We start from the raw sequence: 9,187 nt of genomic DNA on the forward strand, positions 1-9,187 counted from the left end.
CCTTAAAGGCTGAAAGGTTGGTGTGGACAAGAAGGGCAAGTAAGACTCCATTATCGGCGGAACAACCTGTCCCAAAGCAAGCTGGAGGCAAGAGTAGGGCAGAGCAAGTGATGAAATGCTACAAGTGCGGTGAAGAGGGACACGTATCTAGCAACTACCCATTGAGGAAATTTTTCAACACAACAATCCATAATGGCAAAGACGACGAAAAATATCAATCTGAAGATGTAGAAGGACAAGATGTTTGTGAAGAGGAGGGAGAAGAGGTGATATGCATGATTCAGCTCCTCGTGTGCTCAACACCACAACCCGACAATGCACAACGGAAGAAAATATTTGATAGCAGATGCTCGATGAATGGCAGGGTATGCAAATTAGTGATTGATAGTTGCAACTGTGAAAATCTTATCTCTCAAAATTTGGTGAACCATTTAAAGCTTGAGACACATGATCATCCAAACCCCTACACTATTGGATGGATCAAGAAAGGAGTGGATATGAGGGTCACGAAACAATGCAACCTGCCACGTACTATCGCTGAAATGTGTTATGTGATGTTGTTGATATGGATGCCAGCCATGTTCTTCTTGGGAGACCTTGGCAATTTGATGTGGATACAACACACAAAGGGAAGAAAAATTCTTACTCTTTCACTTGGAACAAGCGGAAGATCATCATTCTACCAAACCAATCAAATCGTAATAGCTCTAGGGCGAAGGAGAAAAGCGACTACAAACGGAGGCTAAAATCATTCCAAGTTGATGATAAGGTGATGGTATACCTCCGGAAAGAAAGACCGCCCTTAGACATTAAAGGGAAACTTAGACGGCGGAAATATGGACCCTTCTCTATTCTAAGGAAGATAAATGATAATGCTTATGTGATAGATCTTCCAACTGAGATGGGAATCCCCAACACATTTAATATGGCAGACTTGGCTCTTTATCATCCAGAACAAGCACTCTATGAAGATAACTCGAGGTCGAGTTCTAAACAACAAGGGGAGGATGATGAGGTACAAAAGAGAAAATAAAATAAAGAAAACCGAACTAATACCTAGTACTAGCTTCTACACACTTGTACTATATTCTAGGTAATATGGTCCTCTAGTAACATGTGTTGTAGTGGTTTCCAGAGTATTCATTATAAGTTGTAACTAGAATATTTGTAGTTCTTTCCCTAGCTTATGTAGTGTTCTCTAGAACACTCTAGTTGTAAGTAGAGCTAAGTAGTGAAGGCTCATGCAGCCTATAAAGAGGTCCAACCTCTACGTATGTAATTGGACTATGTACCCCTACCTATCAAATAAATAGAACCTTGTGTTCTGTCTTAGATCTTGGACTAGATCTTGTGTGTTGAGAGTTTTGAATTGAACTCTTGGCAGCCCTGCCCCTAGAGCGATATCTAGCGCAACACGTTGAAGCGGTTCCTTCACTAAATGTGATGTCCACGTTGTAGCAACACAGTGGAGTTGTTCCTCCCCAACATTTTGCTGCTTCAAGTATTCAATTGTTTGTTCGGTCTCAGTTGACTTCATAGCCATTCATATGATGAACATTGCATCTGTTTCCCTGCTTATGTCAGCATATTTATTCTCAAGGTTTTGAGGGTTCAACTGACCCCATGCCCTACGCATACCTGGTAGAATGATATTGATTATAGTTAAAGTATTATTTGCTACGAGTATTTGATTTTTTGGTCAGGCAGTGATTAGTAGGATGAGTCAATAAACTTCGTACATCCCTTGTTTAGATTAACCTTTAATATGTTCCAACATTGCAAAGGAGGACATGTGTATCCATTGTACATCTGATATTTCTTCATTATTAATGTTGACAGTGAGAAACAATGTAGTAATCTGAATTGATGACGTCTGTTAGCTACATTTTATTGCAGATGTGCTTTTGTATCATTTGGTTCCCTTTGATTTTATATAGTCCATACTATTTGCAGACACAAGTTTACTCAAATTCATATGCAGTTACCTCAAAATAAATGACGGGGTATCTTTCTCGCTATATAGTGAAGGTATCATCAAGTACTCACTGAAATGGATAAGAAGAATGAAGTCAATGACATAGAACCTGGACCAGATTCTTCTCGGTCCGTGGACATATTTGGATTTATAAAGACTGAACAAAATAACTCTCAGGAGGGCGTTCTGAAAAGCAGATCCACACATGAACGCGGAAGGTATGACCAGGGGTCTCTTGTTACTTGTTAGTCCTCATATGTTTGATTAGTTGAGTCAGTAAATCTTCTTTATAAGTTACCTTGTCTCTTTCTATGAATATGTTAGTTCGTTTCTATGTGGCGTGGCATTAAAAAAATAGATCTACAGGGGAGGCCAGGTCTAAAACGCTGGACTGGGTGTGCACTCTTATGCCACTAGCCAACCGAGTGACGTTTGATTCTATGTTTCTTGCGACATAGCCATATCTGTTTCTGTAGTTTATACATTTATATGCTTATTATGCATGGACCTTCTTAGCAAATTTTGTGAGAACGGTTGTCATATATTTGACTCCTTGTATGATAAAGTATACCTCGTACTTACTATCTGGCTTATGTACTCTGGTACCATGTTGCTGCATGCATCAGGCTTATCTAAATTAGCTGTAAACTTTTCTTTTCTCTAAGCAATCTGACTCACGGGCAATTCTTTTTGATATTGTAGAGAGGAAAGGAAGATAAGAAAGTGGAGGAAGATGATAGGCACTGGTGGTAGCGAATGGAAGCATTATTGTAGGAGGAATCCTCATGTGGTCAAAAGAAGAATAAGGAAAGGAATTCCTGATTGTCTTAGAGGACTTGTTTGGCAGTTGATTTCAGGAAGCAGGGACCTCCTGCTAATGAATCCTGGTGTTTATGAGGTACTCATAATCATCCTTCTGGTTGAATCATTTGGCGCTAATGTTGGTATTGCTGCTTCTTATAGTGGTAACTGATAAGATTCTTTTTAATTCTTCTTAAAATAGTCCATCGGTTCATAACTGGATGTCATTTTAGAAGTCCACAACATGTATCTTTGAACCATTATTTTTTGTATGCATAGTATTTTTCATGACGAATCTAATAGTACTACTTTAACCTTACCAGTGTAAACTAATTATGTAAAAATGATCTATATCTCCTAGTATTCACTCCCACTCCTCATATCATATACCACTTAGATGAATTGATCATACCTCTTTATCATTTTTAATATACTTCATTAGTAACTACTAGGTTAAAGTTTAACTGCAGGCTTTCTATCAAGTAATTTATTTACAACGAGCTAGTAGATCTGAAGGGGTACATCACAAAATTCCTTTGGTGTATCTTATACATTTTATCTCTTTCGATCTACATGTGCTGTTAGGAGAATAAGATAGCTAAATTCTGCAGGTTATTTATAAGGATTTTACTTACTGCTGATCATATTTATTCAAGCTCATATTTAGCTGCACTCTGTGCAGGTGCCTCTATTGTACTTATTCCAGACTTGAGTGGGATTTTTTTATGTAACTATGTTTTCTTTGAACAGACTCTGGTCATATACGAGACATCAACATCAGAATTGGACATTATTCGTGACATATCGCGTACATTTCCATCTCATGTTTTCTTCCAACAGAGACATGGCCCAGGTCAAAGATCTCTGTATAACGTTTTAAAAGCGTACTCTGTTTATGATAGGGACGTTGGATATGTGCAGGTTTGTGTTCACACCCCGCCAGCATATTACCTAGGGATGAACATATTCTCTGGATTAACATGCTGTTACTTTTGCGCGATCATGATGCAGGGAATGGGATTTATAGCAGGGTTGCTGCTTCTTTATATGAGCGAGGAGGATGCATTTTGGTTAATTGTAGCTTTGCTAAAAGGAGCTGTCCATGCACCAATGGAAGGCTTGTATCAGGTGAACAAACTTCTTTGATGATTTTTGTTGCCTGTGGCAGCCAACTCATATGACTTTACTTCAGAGTCGTGAATGGGAGTTTTTTTTTGTTCTGATATGTTTATGTTATCTTATACTATAGTTTTTTCCTCTCATTTGGATATACTTAAATATTGAACCAAAATTACTTCCTTTTTCTCCTGGGCAGATGTTTCGCAACTTGTTCAGAAATATTTTTCTTTCTTTTGAGTAACTAGTCATATGCAAAATTATGGAACATTTTCTGGAAAGAATCTGTATATTCTGAGTACTATTTAACAAACGTTAATGTTTGTACTTGCTGAACAGCCTGGTTTGCCGCTCGTGCAACAATATTTGTTTCAATTTGAGAGATTAGTTAGAGAGCACATGCCAAAGTTGGGAGAACATTTTATTGAAGAAATGATAAATCCGAGCATGTATGCAAGTCAATGGTTTATCACGGTTTTCTCATATTCCTTTCCATTTCATATAACTCTTAGAGTTTGGGATGTCTTCCTTTACGAGGTAAGAATCTTTGCCCTTCATACTTGTTTCCTGTCTGGTGTTTATCCCAGCTTATGAGTTGTGAGATGTGCTTTACTGATTTTGCAAGCATGTTCGCTTCATATATGGTATGGTTACAAGTTTTACATTAACATTCTCCTTTAGAGCTTTTTTTAGAAGAAATTTTATACAGATGTATATAATCTCCCCTCGTTTCCCCTTGGACCTGTATAACCATTAGTTGTTCTAGTATCGCATATTCTAACACGCACTAACTGTGGCGTCTGATGTGGATGTTAGGTAAATAGTATCAGTTGTGGAGTTATTTCGTGCTTCGGTTCCTTAGGATGACTGAATGCACCTTAAAATTTAATTTTCAGATGAACTGCAGTGTCAATATAGGAGCAAGATAGAATCGTTTTGTGATCAGTTAGTTACCACCTCTAATAATTGTGAAGTTCCCTTGTAGAGAAGCGCTCTGGAGAACATGTAATGTAGTTTTATTTATGCGTTACAAAAAATTGAATGTAGCTAACACTTATCAATGGGGTCCTACTCAAATGTATTTCTAATAAGACACAGGAGCTTTTGTTTCCATTTATTTCATACTCTTTTATATTTAAAATCAAAAGTTTGACGCGAATGTTTGTAGTCCTTCCATAGGACTATATCTTTGTAAGGTTATAAATATTCCTATCTTCTAGATGCATTTATTAAAACACTACCTGATTGTTTCTGGTTTACTTGCTTTTGCTCATTGAGTCGTCCTAAATGTTCCAAGTTGGACTGGCTCTACTGAGATTCTGCCATGATGACCTGGTCAGCTTCTTGGTGCTTGTATTGCTTTCCCGTGAAAGAGATTTTAAAGAATTGCTAAAGTTACCTTGCTGTCAGGTCAAATTGCCTTTTGAGGAACTTTTGCATTCCTTGAGAAATTTTCCGGAGGAGGCAACTGATCCAGATAAACTATTGCCACTTGCCTTCTCATTTAAGGTGAGGAACTGTTTCTTGAAGCAGATGAGATACTCCTACTATTTACTATATTAGTACGTCTGTTGTTTTGTGAGTTACATGTTTTTCTCTTGTTTATCCTATTATGGCAATATTACTGTCTTGTGAGTTGGAGTATATATTTTATCTTGTTTATCTTATTATGGCAATGTTACTGGCTTGTGAGTTATATGTTTTCTCTTGTTTATCTTATTATGGTTTTAGTACTGTTTATCGACGTACTACCTTTTCGCTTGTTTGGTAGAAAAAATTGCCTCCTTTATATGACTATCTTTGTTTCTTAGAACTCCTTAGTATTTTACTATTCGGTGGTCAGTGGTTGGTGTATCACATGTGGATATGTTACAAAGAGTAATACGCTTGTACATTTTGTGATGATCGGAAGACTGAATACAAGATTGATACTGACAACCAGTATCTTACTTTTAGGTGTTGAGTCATCTCGAGGAGCTTGAGAAAGAGTACCGGAAACGACTGGAGGGACCCAACGCAAGCTCAAGTAGTAAGCGGCTTCAGCCCCTCAGATCAAAAAGTATGCGCAGGGTTGGCAGCCAGGTCTTGTCCAACTCAAATGTTGGTAAAAAATAACTGATAATTCATGTGCTCCAAACTGAGTCACCTTTGATGTATACTAGTAGGACCTTGCGCGCTTTGCCGCGCCGACCATTCATTATTTATTTTCCGTTTATCACTGTAAAGCAATCTTCTTGTTATGTTGTATATTGCTCTGATAAGTTCAATATACCCTGAACCAAACTCCATTGTAATAGCGAAATAACTTGGATTCTTGTAATAATGTATATTACTCTAAAAACTATTTTTAGAATAAATAGTAGGGGAGGCCTTTAATGCGCCATTTGAGACAAGTACAAAAGAAGAGACGAAAAGGTAAACCAAAAAGAGGTCCAGCAAGTCTTGCAACCCTTTCATAAGCCTAGGTTAGCCCCTATGTGTGACGATGAGGTGTCTTTTAAACATATCCATACATGCATTTTTTGTTGTCTTTGTCAACATTGTCAAACATGATTTTATGTGGTTCCATATGGTAGAGCTTTCATGAATAATATGAACAATAAAGTATTGCAGAGTCCTCTGTTTTTAAGATCCAGATCCATTCATGGTTAAATTTCCACCAATGATTCTGGTTAGAGTCACCCGACATTGCGTGTGAAAAGTTTCTCCTGGTCATTATGTCCTTAGTATCTAATGTACACATTAACTAAAGAGCATTGCATTGTTTTAGATGCAATGGTTGATGATATCATTATCACTAAAGATCCTAGCCTTTTTAACAGTGAATTATTTGTCCTTTGCAAATGAGTGCATGTGGGGTGAAAGTTGTTCGGACTGTATTCTACTGCCAGCAATCTTATGATAGAATAACTAGAAACCATTGCCAACTTTCTTCCATCTTAGGGATTTAAAATCTTCAATGAAGGAAATTCAATACGTCACAAACCAAAATTCATTTTGGTGAACGCCGCAAGGTGCTGCTATTTTTGGGAGATGTCCGTTTCCAGCCATGTCCCCCAAACGAGGTCTCAAAACATTTAAATAGTACGAAAATAAAAGTTTTTATTTAAATTTGATTATATTTTACCATTTTTGAACGAAAAGTGCTAGTTGATCTACCCTAGCCTACTCGCTGTCCTACGGGGCGCTCGATGGCCCCGCCTCCTCGTCGCCTCCCTCCCCCCTCCACTTCTCCGCCGCCAGCACCAAGCCCTGCTGCTTCCTCCGGAGCCCTCGAAAAGAGCTCGACGTTACACCGCGTCCTCGAGGGACCGCTACCGCTCCTCCGCGAAGAAGTGGTGGCTTGCCTCCTCTATTGGTGCCCAATGGATGGATATGTGGATGTCGCAGCGCCACTGCTCCTCGTTGTATTCCTCGCGGGCACGGTGAAGGGCATTCTCAAATACTGGTGCACAAGGATGACCAAGAGAAGACAACTTTCACTTGCCCCTTTGGTACTGTTGCTTATAGGAGAATGCCCTTCAGTTTGTGCAATGCTGCTACTTTTCAAAGATGCATGAATGCTATATTTGTTGATTATATTGATAAAATTATGGAACTATTCATGGATGATTTTTCTGTTTACGGTACCTCTTTCGATAATTGCTTGTTCAATCTTAATAAAGTTTTGCAGTGATGTGAGGACCAACATTTAGTGTTAAACTGGGAGAAGTGCAACTTCATGGTTACAAAAGGAGTTGTTCTTGGACACCGCATTTCAGGAAGAGGAATTGAAGTGGACCGCGCTAAAATAGAAGCTATTGAGAAGCTACCATATCCGAAAGATAGTGAAGGTATAAGAAGTTTTCTTAGACATGCAAGTTTTTATAGAAGGTTTATCAAAGACTTCTCTAAAATATCCAAAGCCTCTAACTAATCTTCTGCAAAAGGATGTTTTATTCTCGTTTAATGATGATTGTGTAGAGTCTTTTAATGTTTTCAAAAATATGCTTTAATAAGTGCTCCTATAATTCAACCTTCTAATTGAAATTTACCTTTTAAAATTATGTGTGATGCTAGTGATTATGCAGTTGGAGCTGTTTTAGGCCAACGAGTTGATATGAAGTTAAATGTAATTTACTACGCTAGTAAAACACTTGATGGTGCTCAAAGAAATTATGCTACTACTGAAAAATAATTTTCATCTGTGATATTTTCTTATGAAAGATTTAGACCTTACATTGTTGATTCTAAAGTCATAGTTCACTCAGATCATTCATCTATGAAATATTTAATGAATAAGAAAAATTCTAAGCCTAGATTAATAAGATGGATTTTACTACTTCAAGAATTCGACTTACACATTGTTGATAGGAAAGATGAGGACAACATTATATCAGATCACTTATCTAGGATGGAAAACATTCTACAAGACCCTATTCCTATTATTGATAGTTTTGCTAATGAACAACTTGCTAATATAAATGTGTCTAGTGCTAAAGCCTCCCCTTGGTTTACTGATTATGCAAACTTTATAGTTGAAAAAGTATTTCCGCCTCATTTTAAGTCCCCACAAAGAAAAAAATTATTTTATGATCTTAGATATTACTTTTGGGATGATTCATTTATTTATAAGAAAAGTGTAGATGGTATCATCAGAGTTGTGTACCCAAATTTGAGAAGTAGAGTATCATAAGAGATTGGCATGATAGTTCCTATGGAGGACATCACACTGGGCACCCCGCACCGCTGCAAAGGTATTACAGTTCGGTTTTTATTGGCATAATTTATTTAAAGATTTTGTTGAATATGTTAAATCTTGTGATAAATGCCAAAGAGTGGGTAATATTGGTAGAAGAAATGAAATTACTATGAACTATTCACTAGCACTTGAACCATTTGATGTGTGGGGGGTTGACTTTATGGGACCTTTCCCGCCATAAAAAACAAAACATACACATATTTTGGTTGCAGTGGACTATGTTACAAAGTGGGTGGAAGCAATTTCAACCAAAAATGCAGATCATGCTACAACAATGAAGATGCTCCAAGACATAATATTTCTTAGGTTTGGAGTTCCTAGATTTTTAATTACTAATGGTGGTTCTCATTTCTTACATGGAGTTTTTAGTAGCAAAGTATGGTGTTAATCATAGAGTAGCATCCCCATATCACCATCAAACTAGTGGGCAAGTTAAATTAAGTAATAGGGAAATTAAATTCGTATTGGAAAAGACAGTTAATAGAGCAAGGTCTAATTGGCCACTTAAAATTAATGATGCATATGGGCCTATAGAACTGCTTTTAAAAATCATA

General features: G+C 37.4%; 1 pseudogene; it reads left to right on the forward strand.

Annotated features, from left to right (window-relative positions):
• Positions 1-1,986: 1,986 nt before the first annotated feature.
• Positions 1,987-6,066, forward strand: LOC124676929 (annotated as a pseudogene).
• Positions 6,067-9,187: the final 3,121 nt, after the last annotated feature.

This window comes from Lolium rigidum, chromosome 7 (assembly GCF_022539505.1).
Source record: "Lolium rigidum isolate FL_2022 chromosome 7, APGP_CSIRO_Lrig_0.1, whole genome shotgun sequence".
Taxonomy (NCBI): domain Eukaryota; kingdom Viridiplantae; phylum Streptophyta; class Magnoliopsida; order Poales; family Poaceae; genus Lolium; species Lolium rigidum.